Source organism: Arvicola amphibius, chromosome 1 (genome assembly GCF_903992535.2).
Source record: "Arvicola amphibius chromosome 1, mArvAmp1.2, whole genome shotgun sequence".
NCBI classification, from domain to species: Eukaryota; Metazoa; Chordata; class Mammalia; order Rodentia; family Cricetidae; genus Arvicola; species Arvicola amphibius.
In genome coordinates this window covers 98,150,453-98,166,436 of record NC_052047.1, presented here as the reverse complement: position 1 = coordinate 98,166,436, position 15,984 = coordinate 98,150,453, and the positions used below count along the sequence as shown (strand labels likewise).

General features: G+C 41.8%; 1 pseudogene; it reads right to left on the bottom strand.

Annotated features, from left to right (window-relative positions):
• Positions 1–326: 326 nt before the first annotated feature.
• LOC119807283 lies at positions 327–3,782 on the bottom strand (annotated as a pseudogene).
• Positions 3,783–15,984: the final 12,202 nt, after the last annotated feature.

The window sequence follows — 15,984 nt, the reverse complement described above, 5'->3', positions numbered from 1 at the left end:
CATGAGGAATACTCATAATTTTGTGGCCAAACTTATAGATATGGATTTATAAATTTAAAACATCTCCTGGTTTAAAAACTAAATCTGGTCATCAATGCAGCTCTGCAGGTCTCTTTAGTAGGTCTGATCTCTAAGTTCGTGACAGTTCTCGTCTTTATCCATTGATGCAGTTCCTCCAGGTCTAACTCTTCTTCCTGAGAACTGTTCCATCAATGATCCAGAAGGATCCCCAGGACCACGTCATATTCCTCCACCAAAGCCACCTCTGTCCAACCTATGGGCACCTCCGGAGCATCTTCTCTCTCCACCTCTTCCACCTACGAACATTTCTCTAGGACCATCATGGCCCATAAATCTGCCTCTTCCCCCCTGCATGCCACCAGTTCCTTGGCCACGATCACAACAAGGAGGTAGGAAAGGTGGTGGGAGGAAGCACTCAGCCTTGGGGCGTTACTCCATTTGCATTCTGTTTCCAGGTGATGTTCTGGTTTTCATAGCCCCAATTGGGACCCTCCAATCTCCATCTTGGTGCCGGACATATCTTCCTTCACATGGGGTCCCTTGGGAGCTCCAGAGTTCTCATGGCAGAAGCCTCTTCTGTCTCTTCCAAGGCCCTTCATGTGACCCATGGGCCCTCTGGGATGTCCTGGGCCTCTAGGACCTCCATGGAGTGGTGGTGGCATCCCTCTGCACTCATGAGGTGCCATGCCACTCCTCATCCTATTCATTGGAGACTTCTTTCGGGCAAGAGAAGCTTTAAGTTTGCTTCTTGAAAATCTCTTCCATCAAACCATTCCACAGCAGCCTTGGCAGTTGGCAGATCTTCATAGGACACTGTGGCATCCCCTTTATGCTTTCCTGTCTGCTTATCCAAATAGATGTGGATCATGACATGCCCAGTTCTCTTGTACATCTTGTCAACCCCTCCATGCTTAAAGAAGTCTGCCAGATCATGCAGAGTCACACTGTCATTTAAACTTTGCATATAAATTGATGTGTTGTCAGAATCTTCACCAGGATCTATAGAAATGCCTCGATCAGGACCTGGTCCTTCATCCATGGGTCTACAGGGCTTAATGATGCCACCTTGCTCTCTAGCACCCATTCTACCATGTCCTCCTCCCTGCCCACCTCTGCTCATGCCTCCACGATTAAATCCCCTTCTTCTCCTCTCCCAGTTATCAGGGCCACTCATGCTCTGTTTCTCTCCTGGTACGGAAAATCCTTCAGACTCCTGCCCCCGACACCATGTGGTGTGGTTCTGTCACAGTGAACTCTGCTGCCCGTAGCTGCTGCTGGGTTGGCTATATTGACTTGGAGCCTGGCTGTAGGATCCAGTCTGAGGGTGGTAACTAGTGGGAGGCTGCTGCCCATAGCTGCTTTGTGGACCATAGCGACTCTGCTGTCCATGGTTGCTAGGTTAGCAATAGATGTTCTGCTAAGAGTAACTGCTCTGATCGTAACTAGTTGGCTGTGAAGAGGAGTAGCTGGTAGGAGGATAGGATGGAGGTGTGGGGTAGCTCCCACGTACCTGGGATATCAGAAGTTACTCTGTCCATACCCTAGGCTGGGCTGGTTATAACCCCCTGTGCTAGATTTAGCTTGACTAGTCTCAGCAGGCTCGTTACCATCCTGTGGTCTTGTAGGTGCAGTGCCTGCTGGCTGCTGGCCATAGGCTGGGTGCCATATGCAGAATGAGCTGCACAAGAGGCCTGGGTTGTGGTGACTGGAGCAGTGGTGATGTCATAAGCACCAGTGCCATATCCTTGTACAGGCTGGCTGTATGCATGGGGGCAGTTGGAGTGGTATCACCAGTGGGAGGCTGTCCATAAGAAGTTGCATATGCATTCGGGCTGTAGGTGGCAGTGCTCTGAGCCTGGGTATAGCTGACATCAGTAGGCTGTCCATAGGTTCCATAGCTTTGTTGCCCATATGCCTGGGTGGTCTGTGCATATCCTTGAGTTGGCTGGGCAGTGGAAGCACTGTAGCCCTACTGGGCTGCAGCTTGGCTATAGGTACTGTAATCCATGAACACCATTTTCTCACCTTCCTCCTCATTCTCTCCCCCTCGGCAACATTCTGACCCTGTTCTTGAAACCTGCTTAGAAGAGAACACAAGTGTGGTAGCTTCACTACTGATCAGGAATCTGCTCTTGTTCATGCCCCAGGTGATGCTTTCGACCCTCAGAGTGCTAATGAGTATTTCAGTGCTACCAATCCAGCTGAATACACCCACTATGCAACAAATAATCCCTCCAAGTTTCTGCCATTTTGGGAAGCAACCATGGCACTGCTCATGATATCATCCGGAATATGGTTTCTCAAATTCGTGGCAACAGTGATGATGTGGGTATTCAACCTAATTTAACATGTGACATGCATTAAAATTATAAGTTTTACAAGGTAAGTTAAACCATAGCAGTGGTTTAAAATAGATGATGATATATCCACTAGAAATCCAATTCTTTTTGGCACCAATACATATGATAAATAAATTTTGTGCTATCTATAGGACTCTTTAGGCGTTACCTAAAACTAGAAAAAATGCTTATCTTTTCCAATCGTATTGAAAATACATCTAACATGAAACTTGTGTTGTCTGAATGGCTAAACAGAGAAATGTAACTGTTAGATATTAGTTTCTATTTTTCTGTTTCCATACACTGTGACTTATGTGGATAGCATCACTTTGGAAATAAACACCCCCAAAGAAGCAACATGTGAGCATAACACCAATAAAATAAGACTCCACATTGTGACCACTTCTCAAATACAATGACATTCATTGTGACATGACACTACATAAGATTCTACTGGTGATGCCTCTGTTACTGCTCATCCTGATGCTGCCACCAATGATGTTCTTGATACTACTGATAATTCTTGCTTTTCTTTTTAGTTGCTGCTGAATCCTATGAGGAGCTACTGACAAAAATGACAATCCAACATTTCTTGACACAGTATATATATTTCGGCATGTAAGGTTATAATAATTTTTTATTAAAACATGCTATAAAAATATTTTAAACTGTTTCTTGGTATTGTACACACTGTTGACATAATGTCTTGGTGACATGTTTAAGGAGAAATCTTCTATACATGCAGGGTCTACAGATGGGTAGAATCATTGCCAACTTTCCTCATCCAGTAGCTTGCATAGAAGGTTCTAGTACTGTGCAAGCAAGCCAGCACAGATACCACATGACTTCTAAATGTCCTATATCTCAAGTGTATAGTGTGTTCAGAATCGTCCAACAATCTAATCCTCATGTGTAAATAATGACATTGGCAGCAGCCTGTCATGTTTGACAGGAGCCCCGTCTGTCACAGCTCAGAGGGAACTATCTCACAGTATTGGAACCTTTGTTTAGTCAACTTAATCTTTGGGAGGAACATTATCCATGCATGCAGGGCTCCTTCATTCAGTTGTTTTACTTAGGTTTCCAAGGATGCAACTCCATTCATTAGGCTTGGTGGCAAGCCACGGTCCATGTGTAGAGGTCAGAGCATCACTTTCTGGATCATTTTCTTACCTTCTACCATGTAGTTTCCCAACACCAAACTCAACAGCATATGGCTGGCATCAAGCACCTTCACATGCTAAACTATTTAACCAGCCCCTCAAATGGTTTTAAATGACTTCAAATGTAGTATTTTTCCAAAAGGATTTTTTCCTCCGTGCTTAGTTTTGGCTAACCCTTTCCCCACCACCACACTTCTCCCATCCCTGATTAAAACTTTCCACTTGCAAGGTTTTCTTACCCCTTCCATAGTGCATTTCCTCTGCCATCCCACTTCCCTCCAGGTCTGTTCTCCTCTATGATCCATTTCATGCTTTGAGTTTTATGAGTACTCGAAATTAAAAACATTTATCTGAAAATTCAAAGCTTGCAACCACATGTAAGATAAATAATTCAATTAAAAATGGGGTACAGAATGACACAGAATTCTCAGATGAATCTCAAATGGCTGTAAGACATTTAAGGAAAGGTTCAACATCCTTAGCCATCAGAGAAATAAAAATCAAAACAACACTAAGATACCATCTTACACCTGTAAGAATGGCTAAGATCAAACACACTAATGATAGATTATGCTGGAGAGGATTTGGAGTTAGGGGAACACTCCTCCATTGATGGTGGGAATGCGAACCTGTGCAACCACTTTGGAAATCAGTATGGTGGTTTATCAGAAAATTGGGTATCAACATACCTCAAGACCCAACAATTCCACTCTTGGGCATATACCCAAAGAATGCTCAACCATACTATAAGGACATTTGTTCAACTATATTCAACACACATAGCTGGGCCACGTTCTTCTCCTTCCAGGTTCTGCTGTCAATGCACCAGCAGCTGTGCTTGGTAAACTCACACCTGGAGCCCTGTATGCTGGTCTTTCACAAAGATCCCTCTGGCATGTGCACAGGGCTCTTTGGGTGTGCCCCCTCAAGATGACCAAGCAGGAGATCAATGCTCTGTGTTACCAGCTCCAGGTATACCTGGTCCATGGCCTGGACAAGTGCAGTTGGGAGATCATTTCCCAGGTGCTCTTCACTGAGACCCACAGGGAGAGACAGGCAGGGAGAGTGTCTTAGGGCTTGGGGATTTTACAAGCATTTGCTTATTTAGGGAGGGAGAGGAATATAAGAAACACTTCTCTGTTTTATTTTTTAATGGAAAGAATGTTAATGGGAAGAAAACTGGGGAAAGGGGCCACTGAAATGGCTCAGCACCTAAGACCATTTTCCATACCAGCCTGATAACCTGAATTCCATCCCTGGAATCCATGATAGAATTAAACCAACTCCCAGATGGTGTCTGTGGTGAGGAGCTGCGGGCAGCCTTGCTTTTCATCCTGCCCGGATCCCACACGGCTAGCTTTACACTCAAAATAACAACACACAAATTGTATTCATTTAAACACTTTCTGGCCCATTAGTTTCATCCTCTTACTCACATCTTGACTATCCCATATCTAATAATCTGTGTAACACCACGAGTGGTGTCTTACTGGGAAAGATTCAGCACGTCTGACATGGTGGCTGGCTTCATGGCATCTGACTCAGAGAGGAGAGGCATGGAGATTGTCCGAGGCATGTGCCTCACTTCCTTCTTCCTGTTCTCTCTACTCCACCCACCTAAATCCTGCCCTATCAAAAAGACAAGGCAATTTCTTTATTAACCAATGAGAGTGCTCCATCAGGTGTCCTCTGACCTCTCTATATATACCTTGTCTTTCAACACATTCAAACAGAGAGCGAGAGAAGGGGGAGGGAGGGAGGCAGGGAGGGAACAAGGGAGGGAGAGAGGGAGAGAGAAAGAGAGAGAGAAGCCAAGGAGGATCACTACTTATTGGCCTGTTCCCTATGGATTTCTCAGCCTGATTTCTTATGGGAATGAGGACCCTCTGCATAGATTGCTACTACCCACTTGCCTTGCCTACTCTATGAAAGTATTTGGTGATATGGATAATATTTAGAGGTAGCACTTGGGCAGAAGGACTGGTCCTAAGGGAGGAGTTTCAAAGGAGCAAGGATGCACTTGAGCAGAAACTAGACAGAAAAGCTTAACCTCAACACTACCTCACAAAATGAGAAGAATGCAATATGCCAATGGTTGCACCCAGACTTTGTTATCATCTAGCTAAATGCTGGATAGTTTTCCATTGTTACCTATTCAACAGCCATGTACTAGGACAAGCAGTAGACTCATGACAAGATCCACTATTCAGCAACCATACGATATAACCCTCCCACATCAGATGGACAGAATGTCCACACTGGTCATATTCTATACACGTGCAGTACAGGGAACTACTGGAGCACACAGAAGGCTTATGTGTCAGACTTGGGCCAGCACTATAGGCTCTTAGGTGGAGAGCAGTGAAGACAAATTAAGCCAGAAAGACAGAGCAGTACCTGCAACCAGCCAGAGGTGAGAAAGCCACATCTGGTAGGAAGCTTCAGAGAAAGGAGTGGATGGGGCAGTTGGTGAGAGGTGAGGATGAATAACTGGACAACTTAATTGATAAGGATGAGTCAGTGGAGGCCAAGAAAACTGATACTTTTCCTAAGGCAAGAGCGAAGCAGTGACTTGGGTTTATGTGCTATTTGAGTTTTGGGCACAGAGTGCTGGCCTTATTGCCACTATCACACTTGCTCTAATTGCTATAAAATGGCTATATTGGCCGCTACCATCTTTCATTATTTCCATTCTATGACCCTGGCCGCAATCTGTTCGTGTTTTCAGGATCTGGAGCTGCAGGGTTGTTATTTTTTAGAGTATTTCCCCTTTATGATGGGGGTGCTTCTGCAGCATTCCTTGTGAAGACATCATTTGATGTATTCTTTTCAACCTAGAAAAAAGCAAGATCATTTTTTATGTATTTTGGACATTTTTAACTTTGCAATTTTTGTTTCTAAATGGGTAATTCATTATTAACTCAGATTCTATTAGTTCCTTACTATTATTTCACATATTCTGGATTCCTTTACTTTTCTTTTTTCCCTGGAGAGTTGGTTGTAAAATAGTTCTTCTATGTAGTGTCCTGTCTGAAAGTAATTTCATTGGAGCAATGTATCACCCCTGGCTTTACAATCTTTGTGCCTCCTTTACTATGGCGATAACGCAGCCTTAAGGGAAGGCTTAGAAGAAGTCACCCCACTTAAAATTGGGCTCACATTTACTCTCTATATTTTCCACTTTTGGGTCTCTCTGTTAGTTTCCATCTCCTTCAGGAAGATACTTTTCTAAGGAGCGCTGACTGAAGCACAGACAGATCTATGGGTACGACAGCCACTTTATTGGCTTGCTACTTTGGAAGAATAATAGTATTGGGTCTTTCCTTAGGCTCATGACTTATCTGTTCTCAGGATTTTCAGCTGTGTTAGGAGTGTCAGGCATGGGTTCTTTTTCGTGAAGTCTCCTTAAATACAATGAGACTGGTTTGTACTTCCGTAATATTTGTGCCAGTGTTGTACCAGAATATCTTACATGCAAGGCACTTTTTTTAGGTTTTTTATTTACAGTTTGGTGAAATTAGTGTTTACCTTGCACTTCTGGTGCACATGCACTTACCATGCATATCATGAACAGAGTTCCTTTTCATTTTTTCAAACGAATGAGAACACTTGTGTGTCACATTCGGCTTGCCACTGCCCCCCCATCATTCTTAGAGATAAATTCTTTTTATAATACATAACCTGGAATATTTATAAATTTTGTGATATTCTAGGTAAATATATACACACAGATCATACTAGGAATGAAATTGAACCACCTGTAATCAGTTAAAAAGGGAACATATTTCATGATGCTTCCACCTAGAGTTAAATTGAGTTTTCATAGAAAATCTAAAAAGCATGAGTCAGGATTTCATTGTCTTGTCAAAAAGAATGTTGAAAGTAGAATTGTTTGAAAAGATTTGATCCCGTCTTGTAAATGCATTACAAGCTTCCAAATGGAATATGTCAGTCATAAGGAATTGCAAATGTTTCCTATGAGCAGGATTTTGTTCTCATTGCTGTTGTTTGGGGGTATGTTTGACTAGATTCAAAGAGCCCTTTAGATGGTTTCTACTTTTTAGCTGCTCACATTGCAGTGATCAGGCAGTGCCCTTCTGTTGTGTTGATACAGCTGGCAATCTGGCTCAAGATGTTCCTATTTTTGCTTAGGGCACTGTATTTATTTTCTCCACAATCACAGCTTCCTCTGGAGCAGTAGTAACAGCTTTGAGGAAACTGACAGAGGAATGTACAAAAGCCACTGAATGAAAAAGAAGAAAAAAGAGGAGACCATGACTGCTCCTATGTATGGTGGAGGAAAGGTGAATTGTAGATGAGGACAGAACAGCCAAAGGCAGAGACACAGACATCTGGGATTGTCCAGAATGAACATGCCCAGACTGAGCCTGAGCAGCTCCATGGGGAGGGAAAAGGATTACAAGAGAGACAGAGAGGGGAACCTGGAGATGCATCCAAGTGGGCAAGAGGCCAATTAAAAGACTAATAAGGTAAAATGAACCCCTGAAGCCAAATGGCTGGATTCTATAAGGAGGAGCAGCTAGGGAAGGGAAGCCCAGGCCTGTACTGGACAAGTTGAGGGTGGGAGGCTGGATATACCATCAGTAGGACCCTGTAACAGGTAGGACCTGAGAAATGCTGGTAGATTCTTGCAGCCAGAGTCTGCTTTGATATGTTAATAAGCACCTTAGTCAATCTTTTGTCCCTGGTTGGAGGTCTAGACTTTAGCTAGTGCCCCTGTACCCAAAGAGTCTGGAATGTTTGGTTGGAGGCAACAGCCCAGCCCCTGGCATCCATAAATCTGAAGAGTTTGGACTGTTTGATATTGTCTGATTTGGATTATTGCATGGGTGGAAAGCCTTATCAACGGTGCAAACATTTTTTCAAAAACTAACAAGAGAAGAGAAGAAGAGCCCAAGAGATGGAACAAGAAACAATGATCTACTCATTAGCATACTTAGGAATTCCATAAAAATACTAAGCTGGAAGCCACTTTAGTTTTCTGTAAATAAAGCATATTGTAATTTCCATTCCATTCCATACATATTATAGGTGAATACATTCATTTTAAATAAGTATCAGCCTTGAAAGAACACACTGAATTTTCACGTTTTGCACCGATAGAGAATCATCTCATGACTCCAGCCACACTGCCTAGGAATCCACAGACAACTTCATCCAGGGAGGCAGCTAGGATAACTGCACATCTACACCTGTCTGTCTGCTCCTCTTAATGTCATGTTCCACTTTCATCTCCAGCTCTGTAGCAGACCTTCTGTGGCCTCTAATCGCTCTCTTCACACAACTCCAGGGTATTAAGCATATTCTGGTGGACTACTGTAGCGTGAATAATAAAAACCCAGAGACAGATATTGGGGTTCAAGCTGAAGATCAGGAAAGCAAAGCAGCCAACCACTAGAGAGTTCTTACCTCTACCAAGGCTCAGACAAAGTGGTAAACCTGCCCTCAGAGTGACTGCAGACTGCAATGCTCCCCACCAAACCTCAGACTATACACTGAGACCCTGAGCTCCTGTATCTTTCCTTTTTATATTCCTCTCTTGTGCTGGAATTAAAGGCATGCACCACCACCACCCAGCCTCTCTGGCTAACTAGTGTGGCTATTAGGAATAAAGGTGTGTGGAATCACTGCCTGGCCTCTGTGACTGACTAGTGTGGATAGCTTTGCAGTCTGATCTTCAGGCAAGCTTTCTTTATTAAAACACAAATAAAATATCACTACAGAATACTCTGATTTTCTCCCTCCTGTGGATGGACCCCTACCACACCCTCTCCTGCCCTCTCCTCATTCTTTGTGTCAACTCCCAATACACAGTGTTATGGCTAGATCACAGAGTCAACCAAAAGCCAACTAAGAGACCAAGTCCTACTTGTAAAAGCAAAGGTTGCTGTGAACACCCTCAAAAAATTACTTCACTCAACTGCCGACTGAGAGGAACCTAGCACACAGGTTATACCATGAAAGACCTGAATAACAGCGCCCCCATACAGCAGGAAGAAGTTTGGAGAGAAATAATCCATATTCCCAAATATTGTTTATAAATGTTCTTTTACATTTAAAGGGGAATATGATATAGATATGAATAAGATAATGCGCAAAACAATCCCACACCAGTTTGGATTCAAAGGGTTATTTATTTGAGGGGGAAAAAACTTACAGAACATCCTCCTACACAACAGCCAGGAAAGGAGTCTAGTAGCTGGAGCAAGAGATCAAGCAGAGGGCTGCTGCTGCTTTTTTTTTGCTGCTGCTTTTTAAAGAGAGAGAGAGAGAGAGAGCACGCCCCAGTGGGCTGGTATCTCAGCGACTATTGGCTGAAGGAGCAGAAGGTGCTCCCACAGCATACACACACATAGCAAAAGAACTAAAGTGAAAAGAGAGGGGAAAAAGCAAGCTATCTTTTCATAAATTAGATGATTTATAGTAATGTGGAAATTGCTATTCAGAGAATAGTATGTATGAATCTTGTATAAGACAAATTCATAATTGTTACTGGCATTGAGAAGTAGAACATTTAACACATGATAAGTCAAATTCATGTTTCATATTTACTAAAGTTGAAAACATCCACAATCCTAGATATATGGGGGTATGTCTGCTATTTATTGTAGTCCTTATAATACTATATTCTTCAACAAGCAAGTTTCCTTATAAAAATGGGATTCTAGAAAATTTAGGGTAATATTTGGTAGCCTAGAGGCTCCATCATTGCAAGTCAGAGAAATAGAGTCAGAATAATAAACTATAAATTTTATTTTTGCAGGAGACAATGGCTGAAAATGAATGTGTTAAGAAGCCACATGAGGTCTCTGAGTGAGAAGCAGGGAAGGCAGGGAAGAGTGGTCATAAACCAGTGCCACCTGGCTCAAGCTGAGTGAGGTCAATGGTAACTACAGGGAAGCTCTCTCTCTCTGTGTGTCTGTCTCTTCTCTCTCTCTCTCTCTCTCTCTCTCTCTCTCTCTCTCTCTCACACACACACACACACACACTCACACACTCACACACACACACACACACTGGACACAAAGAACAGTAACCATGGCTGTGCAGTCTGGGGTTGAAGACCCTGAAATAAAGATTCTCAGCTTGACTGCACTGAGGTCAATGAGAATTATCTCACAAGAATTTCTACCCTCTCAGCTGGAGCACCCAAAGAACTGTAGCAGAAGGGCAAACGGCTGGATATACTGTGAACAGAGACCAGCAGAAACTCTGGTCATAAAACCTGAAGGAATCAAGTCCGTTTCAGAAAGATAAATATGATCTCGTTTATTTGTAGATCCTAACTTTTATTAGATACATTAAATCATGCTTGTGTATATGACATGAAGTAGGAGCAGAACTGTTAAAGGGTACTAAGTGGACTAACAGGAGGAAAAGAGGGGGTTAGGGTTTAAGACTTTGTACTAAAATTCATGGTATGCTTATGTGAATATCCTTATGAAACCTGAAATCATGCCCAACAAATGTAGACCAATAAAAATGTGATTCTTGTCTGGGGGAAAATGTTCAAATAAACTGTATGATATTAATGCAAGGAAGCTATCATAACCAAGTATACACTAAGTAAAGACAGGACCCTAATAATAGTAATAGTATTTACCAATGTCACACCTGGAACTTGTTTTAGAAATGTCATTAGAAGGGGAGAAAGGTGGGTGAAAGCCTATGGTACACTTCTCTGTTTTTATAAGCTTAGAATTTCCAACTACAGAGATAAAAAGAAGGGTAACTGTACTCAGATCAACACACATAACCAAGTATCACAGTGTGATGCATGTTGCTCTAATGAAGTGACAAAGTTATAAGTAGAATGAAAACCATAAGGATTTCAACATTTTATTGTCCTAACAGTAAATACTAGTTTATGCCAAACTCAAAATCTCAACCCCACACTGCTAACTAATCCATTTATTTAAGAAAATACTCACATTTGGAACTGATCTTTTGGCTCCTGTTATTTGACCTAACAACTCACAATAACCTCAGAAGTATAATGCCCTTGTCAACTGTTCAGTTCAAACCCATCACCAGATGGACTTTCTTCACCTATTTCATTATGTTAGACAAAGATTGTAAATTAGTGCATTATAATGACTTCAGATAGATTTTTATCATTGACACAGGAAAAAAGTGAAGAAGTTATGCAAACCATTTGATGATAGAAGAGACAAAAACAGATGCCTTCAAGGTCTCGGTGCACCAATGGCAATCCCCATTTGTTCTGCTTCATCAATTAATGCTATGCATTAAAAAGCAGCAAAAACACAAAGAAAGCATGCCAGACAGTCTTTGCTACCTGCACCAATTTTAAATTCTTCTATAAACCCAGGTGCCATGACTCACACCTGTAATCCCAACATGCAGGGGACTTAAGAAGGTGGATTGCAATGTGTTCCAGGCCAATCAGGGCTGCACAGTTCCAGGCCAACATCAATTACAGTAAGACCATTTCAAAAGGTATACCTCCTTTAAAAAAGCCATCATACATGCACATACTATGCCTCTAAAATGGAGTAATTCACAAGACACACACTTGTAGGGCTACCCTGAACAGAGATCACATGGCTAAATAAGGCCTACCAGATCTTACTTGTACTTTCAGCTTCTTTTACAAAATAGAGAAAATGGAGGCTTGAGGATTTTTTTTTTCTTCAGGCGATCATAGAAAAAGAATTGGCAGGCACTTCGTTTTCTTACTCTTACTGATTTTGAAGTCTGTAAACACATGGCTTTAGCTTGGCTGAAGGTTTCATGCCAATGATTCGATGAAAAGAATGAACCAAGATAACATTGTGAAATTGTTTTTTAATTATTTAACTTTTCTCAATTTGTTAAACTTCTGCATATATTAATACCATAAAACTTCAGAGAAAGATAATATTCCAATAGAGTGGTAAACATTAATAATGGACCAAGATGGGAGGACAACAGATTAATTTTCCTTCTTCTGTCTAGGGTCTCTCTCTCTCTCTCTCTTTCTCTCTCTCTCTCTTCTCCCTCTGTTGTCAGAGGCCACTCATTCATTCATGACCACCCAGAAATAATCTCACCCAGAAACTGTATTAAATAAAACACTGCTTAGACTATTAGCATATGCATATTTCTAGTTTGCTCTTAAATCTTAAATTAACCCATTTCTTTAATCTGTGTATTGCCACATGGTTGTGGTCTGCCGGTAAGGTTTAGTCCTGCATCCAGCATCTGTCTACTCTGGTGGCTACATGGCATCTCATTGACTCTGCCTACCCTCTCACTGTATCTATCTGTTTGGACTTCCAGCCTTGTTCTGTTCTGCACTGCAATAGGCCCAAAGCAGCTTCTTTATTGACCAATGGTATTCACAGCATAGAGAGAGGAAATCTGCCTCCCCTTTTCTGTCTTCATAAAAAGGAAGGTTTTAATTTTAACGTAGCAAGATTTCATATAACAAAACAGTTATCAAGATAGAATTATTGTTATGATAATTAGTCCATTTACATTTGGTAAATTAAGGAAAATATTCTATCATCTATCCTATCTTTGTGAGTCTAAAGTTTTAGATCTAATCTATTTTTTATAATTATAACTTTCTTGGCATGCCAACTTGGGCCAGCTACATTCACATAAAACTTGAGTGAGCTTAGAAATCTAGACACAAACGAACCAAGGTTAGCATGGCTTCTTAGAAGCCACAGTTTGTTTTGTTGTTTTGTTGTTGTTGTTGTTGTTTTCAAATGGGCTCTGTTTAATGGTGGCTAGCCGAAGTGCTGTGGCTCCTTTAAGAGAATCTCCATGATATAGCATTAGCAGCAAGAAACTACATGGATTTGAAATGTCTGCTTCCTGGTTTGTGCTGCCACTATGAACTCTAGCTCTTTAAGGAGGTCAAGCACTTAAATGGGGTTTGTGTGCTGTGTGCTGCAAGTTACTTGATGGCAGCATAGGCCAACTGGTTACCAGAGTTGAGGTGGTGAGGATGGCTCACCTGGCAGTCTCAGAGGCAGTGAATGGACCTCCACCATGTTGGACTGCGTAGACCCAAAAGGCAAAGCAGTCTTGGTCCTAGCCATGCCACTTAGCATTTTAAGAAGTGATCATGGTCAGAAAAGGATTATATACACACAATAAAGATTAATTCAGATGGAAAAGACCTCTAACTGGGTCACAGTTTTGGATAAATGTACATGGGCTTGGATAAGTAGTGATGACTTTCTGCATTCTCTGTTTTCTGCTGGAAAAGAAAGCTTCTCTGCTCACGGTTGGAAGGCAGAGCTAATCTACAGGGGTGACCATAAACACTTAGAAAGCAGTCTGACAACACACTTTGCAAAATAACAGTGGTAGATGCCTCTACACACATTAAAGCTTTGAATATCTCCGTATATGGACTTTTGATTATGTTTACAATTCTAGGCATGAATTCCTTCCTATGAACCAGGCTCAAGTCCAAGAAGAAAATAACTGGTTACCCTGATGACAACCATTGTACTATTACAGGAGAAAGCATGAGATGTATCTGCCATGGCAGGTCATCATGATAACATGAAGGGTCCACCAGTGGGCAAGTTCACCAATGACTTTGCTCCACCAGTGGTCTAGGTATCACCCTTTGACACCAAGAAATCTAGTTGGCAGGGAGGAAGTTTCCCAGTAACTTTAAAATTGATTTTTGTATGTCCTGCAATCAAAGTGTGTGGTGTCTTTGGCAAGAGGGTCTATCTAGCAATGGTGGGCAAGCAAGAACAATGAACTACCTTATGTTGTTCTGTGGGGACTCACTGACTAGTTGATAACATGTATAAAGTTATCCCACACCTGCAATTCACTGGACTCTTAAGTACTAAAGCACCACTGTGCATGTGCGGCAGGGTTTAAGCCTTATGTAACTAGATGTACCATTCTGATCAACACCTGGACCTCACTAGGCCTTTAAATTAAATACTAAAGAACCTCTATTCAAGTGGGGCAGGGTTAATGCTCTTGTAACCAAATGTATATTCTGATCAGAGGCTGTAAACACAACTCACTTTCTGCATGCTGTAAGATCACATTCTTCACTGAGTGCTTACAAATCACCAAAATAGTATTTTAATATAAAAATGACTAAAAGAAGCATCACATACAATAAGGTTAAAATTATTACCATATCAGTCAATTTCCCCCAACTGAAAAAAACACCTAAGATGGCCAACTTAAAGGAAGAAAAGTTTTATTTTAGCTTGGGAGGTTTTCATTCCATGGTTGGCCTGTTAATAACTTTGGGCCTAAGATATAAAGAGTAGAGCAAAGATGCCCACTTGACATGCATATCAGGAAACAGAAGACGGGAGTTACAATATTTCCTCAAATGATCTATCCATCTCCTAAAACTTTCCAAAACCACCACAGACTAGAGAGCAAACATTTAATACATAGACTTTGGGAGACACTCTAGACACAAACCAGAATAATCACTAACCAATTTCAAAACCAAGGACTTAGCTACACGTAGTGACTCATATCTAAATTCCAACAACGGTGAGGTCAAGGCAGGAAGATCATTGTAAGTCTGAGGCCAGCTCAGGCTACATAGTCTGGGCTTCAACAACAATGAATGCCTGGAGCTGCATTGTGGGCCACTCTGTGTGGATACTGGGAACTAACCTCTGGTCTTCTGAAAGAGCAGGAAGTGCTCTTAATCCTTGAGTCACCTGTCCATCCCACTGGGGTAATCAGAATGAGCACGATCCCCATAAACTTATGTCTGAATACTTACTCCCCACTTGGTGGAACTGTTTGGGAAGGATGAGGAGGTATGGACTTTAAAGAGCTATGTTTGGGGTGGCTTGGCTTTGAATCTTCAAATAATCTGGTATGGTCTCTGACCAAGATAGTGTAGAGGTCACCAGGCTATATATCACACATGACACCTCCCCTAAGGATAGGTTCTGCTGAGAAACAAAGTGGATAAAGGTCTAGGGAGGGGGAGCCTGGAATAAACATTCTGAGGGATTTGAATGAGGCCTCACCCTACGGATAGCAAAGGTCACCAGGTTATTAACAATATCCACCCCAGTCTTCTGGGAGGAAAAACAGGTGTGCCCTCCCTTCCATTAAAGACATAAGTCTGCATGTTTAGCATTGCTAGTTTCTCCAATGCATATCTGTTAATATTCATGCCTCTATAGACATCCTTGTGACCACATGACGGGCTAGCAGTGACAGCTAACTGTCACTTCTCAGTATCATCAGACTCCAAGAGACTAGCATACTGTGTATTGCTAGCCTAGGAAAAGATGAAGTTCAAAGTGCAGTTTCTATGGGATGCTTGTCACTTTTTCACTCCTGTAAAGTCAAAAAATCACCAGCCAGGGAGGGGCCATCTGTACTGAATTTTAGTGTGGGCTTCAAAAATAAAACCTCAATGCTAGCTTATGGAAAACTGGAATTTTGTAATACATTTGAACACAAACAGAATA